Here is an 18,816-nt window from a genome sequence, read left to right on the forward strand (position 1 = left end):
AATTATAAGAGCAAAAGAAGATGTTACACTTAATGGAACATGTAAATGAAACACACCAAGTCTCCAGTTTGGCCTCCGAAAAAGGAAGTAGGATCATGACACAACAGCTTAAAATAAAGAAGTGTGTAGCTGGTAATGACTGGAGGCTTCCAGGAAAAATCCACTTTGAGTGTAAATAACAAAGTCAAAGACAGAGCCACCCAGTCTGATGTAACCTCCAGGAACAAGAGGAGAATCCAGTTCCAAGGCAGACAGAAAACAGCCCATTTCACATACTCGCTGGGAGCTCAGCAGCTCCTGCCTGGCATCCTGAACACAGGAGCCAGTGTCTCCCTGAAAGGCAGGGACTCAGTAGGACTCAACCCCACATTTGCAGTCACTGTAACTCAGCTGACCTGTCCTCTTAACTGCAGCAGAGCAGTCTTCTTCGTAATGATGATGGGAATGCCAGAGCTAGTTCCTAGGGGCTTGCCAGACAGCAGGCACTTGCCATGTGGTGCACACCCTCCACTCACAAACAGACTGAGGAGCAGAAGCCCGAAGACAACCATAGCCGCTGTGCTGGTTAGTATTTTGTCTATTTGATACAAGCTAGAGTTGTCTAGGGAGAGGAAATGTCAACTGAGGAACTGCCTCCATTCAACTGGCTTGTAGGCAAATCTGTAAGGCATTTTCTTGATTGATGGTTGATTGGGAGGGCCCATCCCACAATGGGGCAGGTGGTCCTAGAGTATATAGGCAAACAAACTGAGCAATATGTGAGGAGTAAGCCTTCAGTGAACAGCAATCCTCTGTGGTCTTCCTCAGTTCCTGCCTCCAGGTTCCTGCCCTGATTTCCCTTCATGACAGACTGTACGCTATAGGATAAAGTATACCCTTTCCTTCCTAAGTTGCTTTTGGCCATGATCTTTATCATAGCAACAGGTAGCCAAGTAGAGACACTTATACTCACATTTACTCAAATCAAAATGTGTCACATATTTCACACTGTGAAGCACCCAAAGTCCATGAAAGCCCTTGCACTGCCCCCCTCCCCAGTCACCAGGAGTCAGGTTCTGTTAGCCATCCCCATCACACAGAGAAGGGTGTGGGGGTACACTCTGGCAAATTTATCTAGGTCACACACTTACGAGAAAGCGTGATGGGACAAGAATCCAACCATGAAGGACCCACAGCACTCCTGTCATTTATGTCCCTCGGTCACATCAATACCTTCAGCGACTCCCCACGGTTCTGAGAATAAATCTTAGGTCCATCTTAACACTATCTCCTCCAGCCACTGCATACCAACTCATTGGCCCACATCACTTCCACCACCACCTTCAAGATTCCCCACCCAGGGCCTTCCCACATGCTGTGCCCTCTGCATAAAGTAGCTCCCATTCTCCAGGCTCAAATCCACAATTCATCCTTTAATCAGGAGAGCCCTCTTAACCCCTCACCCCTTGATGAGTTCTCATCATCCCCAAAAAGCCTTCTCCTAACCACCCTTGTGGTCTTATCACCATTAGACTTGTAAACATATGCAAAATTGCTACTTTTTTTTCCAACAGATATTTTTATTGACTCTTTGGGGGAATTTTACATCATGCACCCTGATCACACTTACTTCCCAGTATATCCATGCCCACCCCTTGCCCTTGTGACTTCCCCCCCTCAACAAAAAAAGAAATAAAGAAAGAAAGAAAGAAAGAAAAGAAAAAGAAAGTCCAATTTATGTTATCTATACTCACTGGAGCACAGTCAAACTCTCCGTGGCCTGTCCCCAAATAGAACTGAGTCCTTCTCCTCCAGCACCCCCCGGAAGTCATCAAGTGTACAGAGCTACTTCAGCATCCTTATCACACTTTATAAGAGTTCACTTCAATGGCTTCCTGTTTAGGCTGTTACTTTGAGAGGTGTTGAGGGGGCGGGTAGGGGCTGTCACAGAAGCCGTCCATGTCCCTCTTTCTCAACTGTGTGTATCACTGCCAAAGTAGCTTCCTTTCCCTTTACAGTCCGTGGAAGAATGGATCATGGGCCTCTACATGATTTCTTGCAACAGCAGAGATGACAAACACTGGCCTTGGCTGCAGTAAGGCCAAGGACCCACACAGAGCCCTTGGTGGCAGCCCAAAACATGAACATCAAGTCACCATGGCCTCAGGTGGCAGTGCAGGCCACTCACACCAATATGGCCCCCAGCGGCAGCACGGCCCATGGACACCAACATGGCTTCAAGCCACAGCACAGACCATCATAGATATCCACATGGTGTTAGGTGGTATCACAGGCCTCAGACATCAACCTGGACTCTTGCTGCATCAGGACCACTGACCCATACACACATGGTCCTTTGAGGAGGTCCAATCCAGGAATTGAACCATTCCTCATCTCAGGCCTGCATCACTGCCCAGAGCCAGGGCTATCTTGAGGCTGGGTGGTGTGTTCAGGGGCTGAGTGTGCATCTGCATAAGCTCCAGGCTGCTGTACAACACCTCGCCAACCCCACTAGGCAATGGTTTCCCTGTCACCCTCAGGCCTCATTCACACCTGTCACCCCCCTCTCCGCACCCCACCACATCTCCAGTTCCACCTCTCTCCACAGTGCACACACTGCTCAGCTCCTCCATCCTTCCCACCTGCCCATCACACATTCATTCTAAGTAGTGGCACCTCCCCGATGGTCCCCTCACCTATGTGAGAGCCCAAAATTGTTACTTTTTAAAAGACCCATGTTCTCAGGTGCCCTGTGGTACCCCACCCATTGGTGTACTGTGACGTGATGGGTCTATCCAGGGAGGCTTAGAAAGAAAGAAGGTTGAACACAGCTATGTGCATATCGTTCTGCTATCACCATAGAACAGCTCGGGGGTCAGTTTTAATATTTCAGTTCAGAGTATAAACTGACTATGGAACCCTGGACCAAATCATGCTTGTTTCCCTTAGGGCATCAGCGGGGTGACAGGCACACCAGGGAAGTCTTTTCCCTGTATGCCCTCCTGTACTTCCTGAATTTGAAATGTGGACCTGGGTTACTCATTCAAATAAACAAGGGCACCAACAGTGGCTCCTAAGGCCCTGGGGAAAGAGAGAGAGAGAGAGAGAGAGAGAGAGAGAGAGAGAGAGAGAGAGAGAAGGAGGAAAGGGTCTGTGGTTTGTTCAAAGTCAGTGTTTACAAGGTGGTCAGAACCAGAACTTGGCTTCTGATCTCGAGTCAGGGCTAACAATGACAGTCTGCTAGTTCATGGGCATGTTCACTGAGTTTATTCAGCAGCTCTCCCACAGCAGGGCTGCTGTGGGGAAGGACCAGGAGGCTAGGAGTAATCACTGACAGAAGAGAAGAGGAAAGATCAAGCAATTCCACCCCACCCCCTCTTTTGCATCATATATCACAAACTGAACAAAACAGGCCAGCTCTGACTGCGGCAAGGAGGAAGGGGCAACCGATGTGTCATGCTAAACAGCACCTACTCAAGTCAAAGAAGACAGTCACTGCACAACCCAATCAGCTCTTGACATTGGGATATTAGCCCATGTGGTGATGTACTGTGTCCCCTAGTACACTGTGTCTCCCAATGAAATAAAACTTGCCTGGAGATCAGAGGAAAAAGCCAGACACTATATAGAAGTCAGGCAATGGTAGCACATGCCTTTAATCCTATCACTTGGTAGGCAGGGATCTGTCTGGATCTCTGTGATTCAAGGCCACACTTGGTACAGAGCCAGGTGTGGTGACACATGCTTTAAATTTCAACACTAGTTAATCATGGAGGTTTGGAGGTCTGTACAGACAGACAGGAAGTGACAGAGCTGGGCAGGAAGAGGAAGTGATGTAGCTGGATAGACAGCAAATCAGATGGCAGAACAGCAAGGCATATAGGTGTGGGTAGACAGGAAGTAGCTCACTTTTGGAAGCTGTGGAGTTGGTGAGGTGAGGTTAGCTGTGGTTTTCCCTATTTCCCTGATCTCTCAGGTTTTCACCCCTATATCTGGCTCCGAGTTTTTTATTTAATAAGACCGTTTAGAAGTTTGTCTATAAGCCCAATTTTTCCTGACCTTTCCCAGAATTTGCGCACTCGCATGTGTGCATGTATGTGCGTGTGTGCATGTATGTGCGTGTGTGCGTGCGTGCATGTGTGTGTGGTATGTTTGCATGGTTATGTGGCTGTATACTCATGCACATGCAAGCAGAGGACAGAGGAAGAAATCTACAGTAGGAATCTTCCTTTGCTCCTCTCCACCTTCTTCCTCTAATATAGACTCTCCCACAGAGCTGCAAGCTTGCTGCTCTGGCTAGGGTGACTGGCTACCGAGCTCCTGGAATCCACCTGTCCCTTCCCTATGGCCATATCCAGCTTTTTACATAGCTGCTAAGGATTTGAACTTGGGTCCTCATGTCTGCACTGAGCCATCTCCCAGACCTGAGATATTTTTAATGAGATTTTTTTTCAAGGAATTTCTAACTGCTAACTACTAATCGAACTTACTCAGCTGGCTGGGCACTTCAGAGACCAAACACACGGGTGTTTGTTTTATCCATCATAGCTGTGGCCCCCAGCATTCTCAGGGCAAGTCACTTTTCTTCCCACCATCTGTTGACTTTTATCACTTTACTAAGGGTTTGGCCTCCCACTAGCCAGGATTTTCTTCTGCTTGGCTAGCTGGGCGATCTCCTACTTGCTGACCCTATGCTGAGATGTCAACAGTAGGCACCTCTGAGAGACACCCCCACACACACAAGAACTTGATCCCTACCATAACATGGCCCACAATCAGCTATGGTGGGCTCCAATGCACCACTTCATCAGATCCACTTCGTAACTCATTCTTCTGTCTGAGCTCACTCCATCACCTACTCCTCCACTGAAACACAGTATCATCTCTCTCTGTTATACACACAGAGATTCAAGGAGACAGGGGGAGCTTGCAGCAGCCCAGCTATCTCAGAGACACAAAGCAAAGCAAAGCCTTCCAAGCCAAAGCAAGAAACCAAATCCACGCTCCAGAGCCACCGGATGGAAACCAGGTCAGAAAGAGGCTACTATGAAGAGTAGGATTGTTGTCAGGCAGTGGTGGTGCACACCTTTAATCCCAGCACTCGGGAGGCAGAGGCAGGCGGATCTCTGAGTTTGAGGCCAACCTTCTCTACAGAGTGAGTTCCAGGACAGCCAGGACTACGCAGAGAAACTCTGTCTGGAAAAGCCAACCAAAACAACCAAACAAATAAACATTCAAGAAGAGGAGGAGAAGAAGGAAGAAAAAGAAAGAAATGACAATAAAAAAAGAGTGGAGGCCAGGCGGTGGTGGCGCACGCCTTTAATCCCAGCACTCGGGAGGCAGAGCCAGGCGGATCTCTGTGAGTTTGAGGCCAGCCTGGTCTACAAAGCGAGTTCCAAGAAAGGCACAAAGCTACACAGAGAAACCCTGTCTCGAAAAACAAACAAACAAACAAACAAACAAACAAAAAGAGTGAGATTGTTTCATCAAATAAAATGCCGAACATGGCGATTTTACTGTCATTATTACTATTGGTTGATTAATACTAACTATCACTAAAGACTGGTTGTGATGGATCAGGCCTCAATTTTCATTTCTTATCATCAGCAATTTCCACCAAAATCCAAAAAGCTGGCTTTATCAGATTTTTACCTACTTTGTAATAGCTGTGATGCAAGATGAAGAGACCGAGGCATGGAGAGTCAGTTGCCCCAAAGCAGAAAACTAGCAAACGTGTCCCAAAGGGCGATCCTACGGGACCCCAGAGTCTGGGCTCCCAAACACTCTGCTTTACACATGCATTTCTTGGCTGCACAGGTTGCCAAGAAGCTGCCCACCACCCTTCACCTCCCACTGTGAGCATCATCACAGAGCTTTCCATCTCATCCATTCTCCCTCACAGGAGGAGCCCTTGCTTCTCCAGAGCACTTACTTAGCAAGCCACAGTCTTTGTACCAATTGTTCTTTCTGAGTCTGACCAGCCCTGACCGGTCAAAAGTTCTTCAAGGCAAAGGTTCCACCTGTCTTCTTACACTGTAAGCTGATACTGAGCACAGCCCTGGGTACCCTAAAAACACCAGAGGTACTTCTAAATGAGTGAGTTAAAAACAATTTTCTAAGTCCCCAGGAACACCATTACAGAGGGGCCAGAAAAATTCTCTTCACTAATGATCCGGCATGTATTCATCTAAGTATTACCATTCACAGGGACATTGTGGACCAGAACCACACAGGCAAGGAATTCTGGGTCAGCTGACTGGCCAGCGGCACTTATAAACCTAGTAAGGAAAAGAGGCAGACTGTATAGCAGAGCACACTTCTTTTCTTAAGGACCAATGTTTGAAAGTCTGTGGGGTGGCTCACATCTGAAATTTCAGCACTAAGATGTTAAAGTCAGAGTGTGCTACACTGTGAGACCTTGTCTCAAAAACGGACAAACCAAAACAAAAGAAAAATCTCTACTACAAAAGGCTGAGGGACAGACACTGGGTCTTACAAACAAGATTGAAAAGGCCCAGTGGGAAGGATAAGCAACTCTCAGCATGCCCTGGTAACCAAACCAAGAATCTAGCAGTCCAAATTTGGACACTCTTCTACATCTGAGCAAACAGGATACAAGCTCAGGGATTGACCTTGAATCAGCAGAGGTCACTGATTATCTGGAAGACACATGACACTGGTAATTTAGTTTCACCTACAAGTAACTATGACAGTACTACTTGGACCAGAAACCCACTGTATAATTACCCCCCAAAACCCCTTTCTTTGGTGCAAGTTAAGTGAAACTGTGGGAAATACCACACTTCTTATTTACTCACCTTGATGGCCCCACTTAAACATCAACTTTCTTGGAATGCACATGGTTTGGGTGTGGCCCGTGAATGTCATCCACAGTGATTCTGCAATGCCTACTCAACGGTAAGCCAGAAAGTCTAGACGCAGGCAGTAGCTGAGACGCACCATTATGGAGCAATTACATTTCTGACATATAATAAATATGAACACTGATGGGTGAAGGAACGGTCAAATGCTACTGCCTGGCAGCCAATGGCACATTGAGGTGCCGGGGAATGTGCTCCACGTTAAACGTACTGTTCCTTCAAAAGTAGGTCTTCTCTCAGAGATAAAATGTTCTTTCCTAAGAGAAGGAGGAGTGAAGAGAAAGTCACCTCCCCAGGTAATAGGTCAGGGGAGAGGCTCGGCAAAAAAGCAGAACCATCTCAAGGCAATCATTTCACGGAAGTCACAAGTCAGCCAAAGTCTATGTAACTCAATCATATTCCAGTGTGTGCCAGGACCTAAGTGGAGGAAGCCATTAGGCCATAAAGAAGACTAAGAAACTACCCCCAGAGAGTTCAGGGTCTGTCAGCAAACATTCAAAAGTAGTGCTGTCACTGCAGGAGGCACCAAGGTTTCTGTAGAAGATGGCTGGCCGGTCCAGACAACTGGAGGCAGAATGTTAGATTACATTCAGAAATGACATGGCAAGACCCATCAAAGGAGAGCACACTGGACAAAGGCATGAGTCACCCAAGCAGCAAATCATGGAACAGCATAGACTTCATCATATTTCTCAGAAAAGGGTATAATTTTAAACATGAATTGTTTCTTTTTTGGAATTTCCCATTTAACATTTTCATACTAAGGTTGCTTATAGGTAACTGAAACCAAGAACAGTACCATGAATAAAGGGCAACAAGGCAGGTTCCTGGTCCCTCTCCTGGGGATTCTGAGACATTAACCCTGAGGCTTGGTACTGGTTTGTGCCAGATGTCTCTAGTATACATCTAGCATTGATAACATAGGGTTAGGCCAACATTCTGAAGCAAAGCGAAAAGTGTCCAGTTTTCCTAGGGGACAGCCAGCATGTATGGAGATAATATGGACTGTTACCACTGTGGGGCTCAGAGGACACCATGAGTATCCAGTAGGTACAGGCCATCTCACACTAGCACAAGAACTCTGCAGCTCAAAACATCACCAGAGCCAAGGAGGAGAAATCTTGCTTCAAATCCTGGCAACTGGGCACAAGCACATGTCCTGAGAGGCTACATAATTGATGGGACTCTGGAGTGGGGTATCAGTCCAGGGCCCCATTTAGATCCACTGGATCCACAGATTGTAGTGTTATGAGTTCTTTTGACCCTGCTATGTAGCAATTTCTTATGAATTAAAACATCCCATCAAGGAGAGGGGCTCCTTCAGACTCAAGAAATAAGCAACTTCCAAGTCTTAGGAAGTTACTGAAACTCTCTAGATTCACAAGCCCCACCCACCCCAACAAACTTAGATAGCCAAGAAAGACTGCTAAGAATAAGAGACTGTCCAGCCTGTCAATCTATCTGCCTTAGCTCCAGGCTTCCCCATGCTGGGGCAGGCTTTTGGTGATGCAACTGTCTTTGAGTCTTCCATGCTGTAAGGAACCCCCAATAGGCTCATTGGTTCAACAAGTTGGACTTTGGAGATATCATTACGTTGCTGTATCATTTGTTCCCTATGTGAACAGACATTTGTGCACGTCCTTCCAGGAACAGTACCATACAACAGATCTGTGTGCTCTTTGAACTTACTTCATCCTTGGCCATCCTGGATGACCCTTTGTGAGAGGTGAGTTTTACAAGATTTGTAGACAGCAAAGGTGAAGTCCAGAACAACTGGGAAGCCATGTTCAGAGTTCTCTCAAGGCAGAGCCTCAAACAGATTCCCAACCTCAGCTCCCCAACCTGTGTGGTCTCCCCAATGCAGTAAAGGCTAACAGTGGGCTAAGATAACAACTCTGCATTGACACTCACCTTTGGCGGGTGGTGGTGGTGTGTGTGTGTGTGTGTGTGTGTGTGTGTGTGTGTGTGTGTGGAGAGAGAGAGAGAGAGAGAGAGAGAGAGACAGACAGAGAGAGAGAGAGAGAGAGAGAGAGAGAGAGAGAGAGAGAGAGAGAGAGAGAAGGCAAGCCATGAGGGTTTTTCTGAGGTCTAAAAGACATCTATTATCCTGCTGGTAGGTGTTTTGTTGTTGTTGTTTTTTTTTAATCATTTCAAACACCAGGATTACCAAGTCCACCCACTAATTTTGCCTGCAGATATCACAAGGAAAACAGCCAAAGGGCTCCATGAGGGGAGCAGGGAGACAGCTGCCTGATGCTTCCGAGTTCTCCAAATGCCAGCAGAAGTTGACTTGGTCTCCTGGAGACATCCAGGAAAGGACGATGAGTCAGTTCCAAAGGATTTCTGAAGCACTCAACAGCAAGAATGAAAGGATTTACCCTGAGGAGCTAGGCTGCTGAGGTCAGGAGCAGGTTGAGACAGGGTCTGAGGCGGCTCAGAGAAGGCTAACACAGACACATTTCAGAGCCAGAGGTAGGATTGTGTCCCATTTCTGAGCAAGGAAACAGAAACAAGCCTTTAGCTATTGTCCCGGGCTCTGCTTAAACTGAATATCCCAGTGCCCCCAAACAGACAAAGCACTCAAAGGCAGTCCTTTCTTTAATCCTCAAATTCATGAGCAACCCAGATCCCTCCACAAAACCAAGAACTCAGCCAGTGTCCAAAGCACCAGCAAGGCTGGGAAAAAACACTCTGTAAAGTAATAAGAGAAACAGAAGGCCATTGCCAACGAGTGAGAGTGAACCTGAACAGGTGCGGTGCGTGTGAAACTTCTACTGACACCTCAGAAGCAAGGAGGGGGCATGAGAGCACAGAGAAATGCATGTGTAAATACACAACTCGATGTCACACATAATTACACACAGAGTGTACTGCACATGTAATTATGCTGGACAGCAGCAGGGCAAGTGTTTGCCAGGTCCTCCCATAGACTACAGCCAAAAGAGGAAGAGTCATCTGGAGAGTCTCCAACACCTTACTAGGCTACCGCAGTGAACTGGGGTCTCCACAGGCTGCTGAAACTGGCTGAACTTGGCCAAGAGCTCCTGATTTTTATAACAATGCTATGCATTACTTGCTATGGAAATGTAAGACCTAGATAGAGAGAGATACACATACACAGCGAGTATCTCTACACATGTATATGCTATGTAAAAGTTTCTAAAATTCCAGAATAGGTTACAGCTAAAAAATACTGTAGGGTTTTTTTTTTCCCCAAGCCAGCTTCAATTTAATAGAGTGTTTAAATTCCTAGTTAATGGTAATTAGAGAGCAAGCAGCATCTCTTTAAACGCTGCTAGACAGAACTTAATCCAATTTGGTAATCACTAACCTCTGGGCTTTTCCCCCCTCTCCTTCTCTTTCTCCTAAATGAAACCCAAGCATTGATCTACAAAAGCTATAAACTGGCAAAGCATAAGAAAAGAATATTTAAAGAGAGATTGAGTGACTGTTACCTCAAAGGGCCAAGTCCAATTAAAATGGAAACTGGTCTCACGGGCTCCCTTACATCTACGCCTGTAAGCTGGCTGGTGCAGAATAACAAAAGGCACTCCCAGGAGGAGGGGACTCACTTTCCCACTGCTCTTCCCACCTCTCCTGCCCCAGAACTGCATCCGGCAAGTCATTCACCAAGTCTTATTTGGCTGTGTGACAAAGAACATTGCCCTCCCCAACACCAACTCTACATTGGCCACTCCTCCCCAACACCAATGTAGAGTTGTTCTATTTACTCTATCTTCCTTTCCTTCCATGGAACTATCCCTTCAGGCCTTTTGAGTCCAATGACCTCCTTTTTCCCATTGTAGAGTCCCCATGTAGCTGGAACTGATTCAGAAACTTTCATGTAAACCACTACAACCATCTCGAGAACTTGGGAGTCTGCCAAACTGTGAATTATCTCAAGTTGATCTCTGATGGCTTGTCACTGTCTTGTCATCTATGTCCCCAGTCGCCTTCTTGACTCCAATGTGGACTCTTCCCTTGTAAAAGCAAATGCCTTCTGCTTACTAGGGTACCCCTGTTTCCAAATTCTGAACCCCGAATCCTGGACAAAATACACAAAATATCTTCCCTTCAAATTCTAGCCACAGAGGTATTCATTCTCTCGGCTGCCTGAGTAGATGAACATTATTTAGAAGCACTGCCTCTAACATACTTACAGTGCATAGAGGCAGGTAGCTCTACTGACCGAGCCCTTCAAAGATGGCAGGCGTTGTTAAGAGCTCCTTCACAGAGACTCACATGCTATTTCTCAAATCTATCCTGTGCTGGTCGGTTCTGCAAAAGGGACTAGAGAGAGAAAGAGAGAAAGGACTTTGCATTTGTTTTACCTGGTACAAGGGTTGTATCACAGGAACAAACAGTCATATCACCAGGACAGAGTACTGTGAACAGAGCTGAAGCATCACAAGGGTTGCTCCAAGTTGCACCTTCTCCAGATGAGTAGATTAAATGTTGACCATACACTAAGTTAATGAGTAAGCAGAAGATAGAACATTCTGGTAAGCTCTCTTGTGTGGAGTTCTCAGGTGGACACGGCAAAGGGAGAGCTTTTTCAGTAAGTGTGTGCTCCTTGCCATTTGGAAACAACACGGCCCGTGGGCTGGAGAAACAGATCTATTGGTAAAGTGCTTGCCACACAAGCAGGGGAACCCGAACCTGGATTCCCAGAACTCACGTAAAAAGTCAGACCTGAAGGCGTGCTGTAATCTCTGCACTGGCGCAGCTGTGCAAAGGAAGATGCCAGGGACTTGCTGACTAGCCAATTAGAATCATTAGAGACCCTGACTCAAAAAACAAAACAGAATCAAATGAGGAAGACACCTGCATTGACACACAAACATATGCAATGCAATATGCATGTACATACAGACATAACACACACACAGCTCTCTCCCCCTCACTCTCCCTCTCTCTCTCTCTCTCTCTCACACACACACACACACACACACACACACACACACACACACACACAAATGTAATCAACTATATGATGATGTAGTGACCATCTGGGGAATCCCACAGAAGGGGAAGACATCTGCAGCCTCCAAACCTAGAGTGGCAATCTAGTCTGAGCTCCATCCCCTGTACACATAACCTAAGACAGAGCCTCAGTGTGCTCACCTATTTAGTGGGCATACAGTAGTGCTCACCATTTTGGTGAGCATATAATATACCAGGCTCAGTGCAAAGTGTTATCATAAGATATGAAGAGGTGTTTACAGTTTTTCCTGTTTCCAGAAGCAGGTTTTTCTTGACGTTTCAACATTAAAGATAACTGCTAAAACCACACCCATTGAAATAAATGCATACTCACGCCCCTCCAAGATCTGAAAGAAATAAGCTTCAACACTTCAGAAACCGGCTAGACTCAGGTTAGCCCTAATGCAAGCAGTCTTATTTCTACTACCAGCTTTCATTTACACATTGATGGGTCCAGCTGTTAGAAGTGTGTTTAAAAAACTAGAATAATGGGTGGGAGTGGAGAAACCAGAAGACAGCTTGACAGCCTGGTCAACCGTTGCTTGCCTTCTCTGAAAGGCAACATGCTACAGAAACTACTCTCCACAGCAACGCTGGTCCTCCCTGGAGCTCAGGACTGCTGCGAGAGGGCCCCTCTGCCGGGTTCCACCTGGCAGACCATCCTACTCTCTTCAGGTGTATAAGGAACCTCACTAAGAGCTAAGTTTAAAATGTGGCTAAATTGATTTCCATAAGCTTCATTTTTATCCTGCTTCACTGGCAGCTTGGTGTAATCAGTAACAGTGCCTACCTCCAGAGCAATTTACCAGAACTAACAATGTCATTTTGAAGTATGTGGAGGCAAGAAATACTATTACTTCAAACCCTAGGTTGTCAAGATCACTAAGAGACTGTCAAAGGCGCAGTCTCCAAGGCCGACTGATGCCATGCTGAATGATGGCAGGGGGAGGGGGAAGAAGCTTGATTGTCCTGGACTGCTGTGGTCATGCTCTTGGGTTTCTGAATTTGCATGTATCGCCTGGGTAAGGATTCCAAAACTCCAAGTTTTGGATGCCTGGAGATTTTTTTCCATGCGGGTCTCCGCAGCAGACTTATAGCTGAGCCGGCGTGCGTAAGCATCTCGTCTTGTGGGGCGCGACGCAGCGCAGTAATTGAAACCTTGCACACCGCAGGATTGCAGTGGCGTCTATAAATACTCCCCACTTTAGTGCTGACAAGCAAAACGCGGGCTTCTGGCACCGCGGAGGAAGAGGCGGCGGGGGCATGTGATCCCCGGCAGGGCGAGCATAGAAATCGGGGAAACCCCTACTGCCCACGAAGGTGGCACCCTAGAATCTATTCATGAAGGACCCTTCGCAAGCACACCTGGTTCACGTCACAGTTCAGGGAAGACTGGGCGAGAGCCCTGGGAACAGAGTCTCACCGTGAGGCGCGGGTCCCACAGCGCCCCCTGCGCGCAAAAACGCGCTGTGTGCACACGAGGCGCGTGGAGGAAATCCCGGCCCAACGCCCCGCGGGCGCGAAAGACGAAGAGGAAAGGGGACACCGTGGCTGCCCAGCGCTAAGCCGCAGCGAGCTGTTCGGAGCTTCCCGCCACCAGGGGCCAAGTCTCCCGCGGGCTGTCCCCTAAGCTACAGTGACTTGCCCAGCGCACGGAACCAAGAGGCCGCCTTGTGCAGCCTCGGCTCCCACGCCTCCCTCCAGGAAAGAAGGGGACTGACGGCTGGGAGGATCGCTTTCGCGTCTGAGTCGCCCCCTGAGCAACCCTGGCTCTGCAGATATGCCACTCGGGCCATGGGAGGAAGAAACAGACACACGTACTGTTTTTATCTGCCTCCTAGCTCACTATGGGTCCCACGATCGGCAGCATCCCCCAAAACCATTCACAGTGCTTCCTTGCCCACTGTGACCAACTACGCCAAGGGTGGCCTGCGCCTTCCCTATCCACTTCTTGGAGGTCTACCTCCCGCCCTCAGCATTCAATGCGGAGGCACCTTAACCACGCGGAGTCTCTTCTCAGACTCTCTGTCTCCGTGCCCCCACCCCCAGATCACGCCAGGCGAGTTCCTTTCCAAGACTGTGAAGGTGCAGAACGGATGACTCCAGGCCCTCCAGGGACTTCCCCACTCACCCCCTTGGGGTCCCCGGCGTGAGTCACCGGAGCCGAGCCGCACACAGCAGCCACACGCCACCGTCCCAGACACTGCGCGCGCAGGAAAAAGTTTCCGGCGTTCCAGGGAAAGTTTTCTCGCTGGAGAGAAACAAACGATCTGGGTGGTTCTCGTCTTGCTCTCCCTCCCTGGGTCCTCCTCTCCCAGCTGTGCCCTCCGCCTGGTCGCATCCAGCTCGGGTTCCTCTCCTGAGTAGCTCCCGGAGTGGCTGGTGACTGTTTCCCTCCTCTCTCAACTTGCGGCCGCCTCCTCTCCTCCCCCCACCTCCTCCCACTTTTCCTGTCCGGTGCACATCGCTCTAGTTTCTCTCCAACGCCCCCGCCTCGCTTCACCCCGTCCCACGCCTCCTCTCCAGCAACAACGGGAGGCAGAGTGGAGGACCCTGCGCTTAAATCCACTTCGACAATTTCAAGAAATCCAAGCTCGTGGTCCTAAAAAGCAGAGGAGGATGCTGCAAGTCAAGGAAACTCAGAGATACCTTTAGCTCGCCCAAGAGGAGATTGGCATCCCACTGTTAACCACAAGATAAGAAACTGCCCAGGAGCCCAGAGGTGTTTGTGCAACCAGATAAAAAGGAGAGGAGTTCTGCAGAACTTTCGTGAGGCTGACAGGGTTTTTGTTGCTGCTTTGGGGCGCGCACGCGCAAGGTTCTCAAACCAATTCCACACTTGTTTGCCTCTCTTAGCGTTGCAAAACGACTTTAAAGATCTGGGATTCTCTTTCCAGGCGAAGGAGTCACGAACACGACAGGTTTTCAGAATTGAAACCACAGAAAACCAACCAATTCGAAATTTTAAAAACAATGTAAAATTATTTTATTTTGATGTTGTTGTCGTTATTTGGTCGGTGCTAAGAATTTGAGCTGATAGTGGAGCACTCATGATCCTAGCACAGCCGTACTCAACATGTGGGTCATGACCCCTCTGGGAAGTCCGCATATCAAATATCCTGCATATCAGATATCCTACATATCAGATATTCACATTATGATTCATAATAGTAGCAAAATTGCAGTTATGAAGTAGCAACAAAATAATTTTATGGTTGGGGTCGCCACAGCATGAGGAACTGTATTAAAGAGTCGCAGCATTAGGAAGGCTGAGAACCAATGTAGCACTTTGGAGGTAGAGGCAGGAAGACCAAGAGTTTAGGGCGTCATGCTCTACACAATGACTTCTATTCCACCATGCACTATACAAGCCCTAGTCTCAAGAAAAAAATATTTTTATGCAGCTGTTTGCAGGACTCCCTGCTTGCATAATTTTATTCTGTGGTTGAGCAGGAACTAGTTTTAAAAGCGCTGTCCGACCTCATATTATTAACATGTGAACTTCAAAACCACAGTGACATTTGATGAAGGAAAAGATGTATGTGCCCTTTTTTGGTTAAAAGTAAGCGTGAGCTTGCTTTGGTCACCATAACCCTATGAAGCCTTTGTGTTAAGGTGTGGGTGTGGAGGAGTCTCTGAGCCCCAGGAATGTTAGAGAAATCTAAAGGACTCTGAAAAGAACCCCCAAGATGACAAAAGGTCTTTAAATCTCACTCTTAAGAATCTTTTCTAGGGGGTTGGGAGGAGGGAGGACAGGAGAATCCATGGCTGATATGTAAAATTAAATTAATTAATATATATATATATATATATATATATATAATGAATCTTTCCCATAGCTGGGGTGGGGTGGGGTGGGGTGCACAGCACAGTGCAGGAGGTGGAAAGCCTGGGGAGCTGGGCGATGATGGAGAATCAAAAGTTGGCCTGGCCAGCATGGTGGCTGCAAAAGGCCTGTAAGTCCAGCACTCAGAAGTGGATCTCTGCAAGTTCAAAGTCAGCATGGTCTACATTTCAAGGCTACACAGAGAGACCTAGTCTCAAAAAAGAGGGGGGTGGAGAAAAGAAGAAGAGGAGAAAAAGGAGAAAGCCAAAAAGCCTGCAGCTACAAGGCAGGGTTCCATACACCACCTATATACACACCTTCCTAGCCTCAGGATATTATCCAGTTACTGAAGAGCTGCTTGCTGGACCTCAGTTTACTCTTTTGAAATGAGAATAAACATAATAGATATCTCAGAGTCATTGATAATAAGGAATTCACAAGGAGGAAGTACATAGAATCTCTCCAGGAACTCACAAGACAGAATGCTGTTACTACCGTTATCCCTGCTGTAAGGAAAGGATAGCCTTGAGCCCAGGCATTTCCCTTTCCAGGGCTCCTCCCCTACAGTTGTTTGTTTAAGGAGACCTACTGTATTCTATCTGCCTGGAAACAAAGCATTAGGAAGCAGTAGCCAGAGAATCTGAAGTTCCAGGTCAGCCTAGGCTGGATAAGGAAATTCTGTCTCAAAATAAAAATAAAATTGCAATTCATTCCTTCTTCCCAATGCCCTTCACTCCACTCCTTTCCCCCTTTAGCACCCATAATACCTTATAATATATTATAGATTACATAAATTAATTGCCCTAAGTTTAATCTCCCCCTCCTGTCTATCTACATATAGAAAGAACCATCTAAAAGTCACCCCTTTTGTTCACTGGTAGTGTCCGAATTCCTAGACCAGAGCCAGGCACATAGTATGTCCATGGTATATACTGTAGGAATAAATCCATGAATAAATTCATTCCACACTAACTGCCCCTGATGAGCAAGGAATTGTGCAATGTATGGGATGGGGAGTGGGAATTAATTAACAGACTTGTCCAAGAAGGAAACTTTCTTCCCTGTGAAAAAAGGACCTTCCTGGGAAGTATTCACAGTGAAGGAGAAGGGGAGGGGCCACGAAAAAGTATCCAAAGATTGGGAGCAAGCGTTAGAGAGGTTTTAACCTGAACTTTTGCTAACTTAAGTTTGTTTTTGTTTATTTATCTACTGAGTTAGCACTCTCAAAGTCCAGGCTGGTGTCTAACTCCCTTAGCCTAGGATGGCCTTGAACTCCAGGTTCCCCTTCCTCCCCTTCGTACTCCTTCTCCCCTTCCTCCTCTTCCCCTTCGTCCTCCTCCTCCTCCTTCTCCTCCTCCTCCTCCTCCTGAATGATGGGATTACAGGCTAGCCACATCCACACCACCACACCACACCCAACTTACTGTTGCTAATTTGTAAACAGAATCTTCTTAAAACGAGAAGCCGGTACTTTGGTGTAAATCAGGACTTCTCTAATGCCAATCTCTCGTGCTTGTCACTTTGCAAATTTATAGACATATGTCCAGTGAGCGCTGACTTTTCAACACAGATCATGCCATTCCAACATTCACTTGTAGGTGGGGGTGGGGTGGGGTGCTAGCTAGTTCCTTATCAAGCATATCCCTGCAGAGTTTGCCGTGGCAGTCTCTGAAATGGAACTTGGCCCAGACCAGGCTTCAGATGAAAGGGTAATTCTGAGGCAGCCCTTTTAGGACTAAGGGTGGGAACCTAACAGGTTCAGCCAAGCCATAGAGTTGTCCTTTGACACAATCAGTCCCAAAATGTATTGGGTAAATCAGATTCCATTTTCAGGACCAGAAGTAGAGAAAGAAAGAGAGAGAAAGGAAGGAGGGGAAAAGGGGAAAGGTCATGATTTTGTCAGAACTCTAGATTATAGAAGCCGCAGACTGTCTACAGCTGGACTAGTTAGATGCCTATTAACTGAACTTCATGCTGTTGTTCCGTTTCCTTAAATCAGAAAACTTCGTGTTAAAAACAGTGATCTCAGCCTGCCGTGAAGGACCTGGGAGCAGTGATGTCAGTCAGCCATACTGTAGGCCCGAAGGACCGCAGGACCAGCTCTGCAATGGTTTTCTCCCTGTTTGGAGAGGAAACCCCGTTTCTAGTTTGCCACAATCCCAGCTACTCCCTGCTTCTCTGGTTCCTGGAATGGGTTCATCCATTTCCCTACCACTCTCATTGCAACTCGAGAGGGATGTCTGCCTGTGCTAGGAAGAGCCAGAGCTCTGAGCAAGCAGATTTTGCAACAGTGTCATGGGCTTCAAACATTTCCCCCAGGCACGAGAGCCCGTTGTTTTCAAACAAAACTTTACCTGTAGTGACATCATTTGAGTACTACTCAGGTAAAGGCGGCCACAGAGGAGACAGAGACAAGTGGGCCTGGAAGGCAGGAAGAAGCAAAGGCCCTTATGGGGGGCAGCCCCTAGGCACACAAACTACCTTCAGTTCCAAGGGCCTGCTGCTCAGCGGCCTTTCCTCTTTTCTCATAGCAAGCAGTCCTGCGCATCCAGCCTTATTACTCATTCCTACCCCAGAAGAGCCCTAATCAGGCCACAGTCAGATGAGCAGTCCAACACCATCCTCAAGTGAGAAAGAATAGCACAGGGCTTCTGTGAAGTCAATACTAGACCTTTCTCTTGTTTCATTACCTGCTTCCGTCTCTGAATCATAACAGGAACCACTCCAGTCAACAGCATTAAACTACACAAGACCTTACAGGCTTGGTATCCAACAGGAGTGACACACTGTCTCTAATTTAAGTGATAGAGGTCTGCTCTCCAGTTTAGACCACCTTCCCATACCTTAGCGTCCTTGATGTCTCATACGACGTCAGGCAAGTAGTCCAGAGAGGAAAGGCATCCCTCCAGACCTTGTCTTGTCTCCTCTGTGTATGTGTGTGTGTGTGTGTGTGTGTGTGTGTGTGTGTGTGCACTTGGGGGATGGAGGCGTGGGTGTGGAGGCCAGAGGCTGATGATGGCTGTCTTGTTCAGTTGCCCCCCACCCCACCCCCCTCCACTTTTTTTTTTTGAGACAGGGCTTCTCTGTGTAGTTTTGGAGCTTTTCCTGGATCTCGCTCTGTAGATCAGGCTGGCCTCGAACTCCCAG

General features: G+C 47.4%; 1 protein-coding gene across 9 annotated transcripts in view; it reads right to left on the minus strand.

Moving 5' to 3' along the window:
• Prr5l (proline rich 5 like) overlaps positions 1–18,816 on the minus strand; it is a 184,719-nt gene that overhangs the window by 67,854 nt on the left and 98,049 nt on the right. Inside the window, exon 7 of one of the 9 annotated variants that reach the window (XM_036183782.1) lies at positions 11,021–11,150. The exons of 7 other annotated variants lie outside the window; for them this stretch is intronic. The gene's annotated coding sequence lies outside the window, so the exon portion shown is untranslated. Of the gene's footprint in view, positions 1–11,020; positions 11,151–13,974; positions 14,189–18,816 lie in introns of those variants that run through there. One more of the 9 variants, XM_036183787.1, reaches the window with a different exon arrangement.

This window comes from Onychomys torridus, chromosome 4 (genome assembly GCF_903995425.1).
Source record: "Onychomys torridus chromosome 4, mOncTor1.1, whole genome shotgun sequence".
In the NCBI taxonomy this organism is placed as follows: Eukaryota; Metazoa; Chordata; class Mammalia; order Rodentia; family Cricetidae; genus Onychomys; species Onychomys torridus.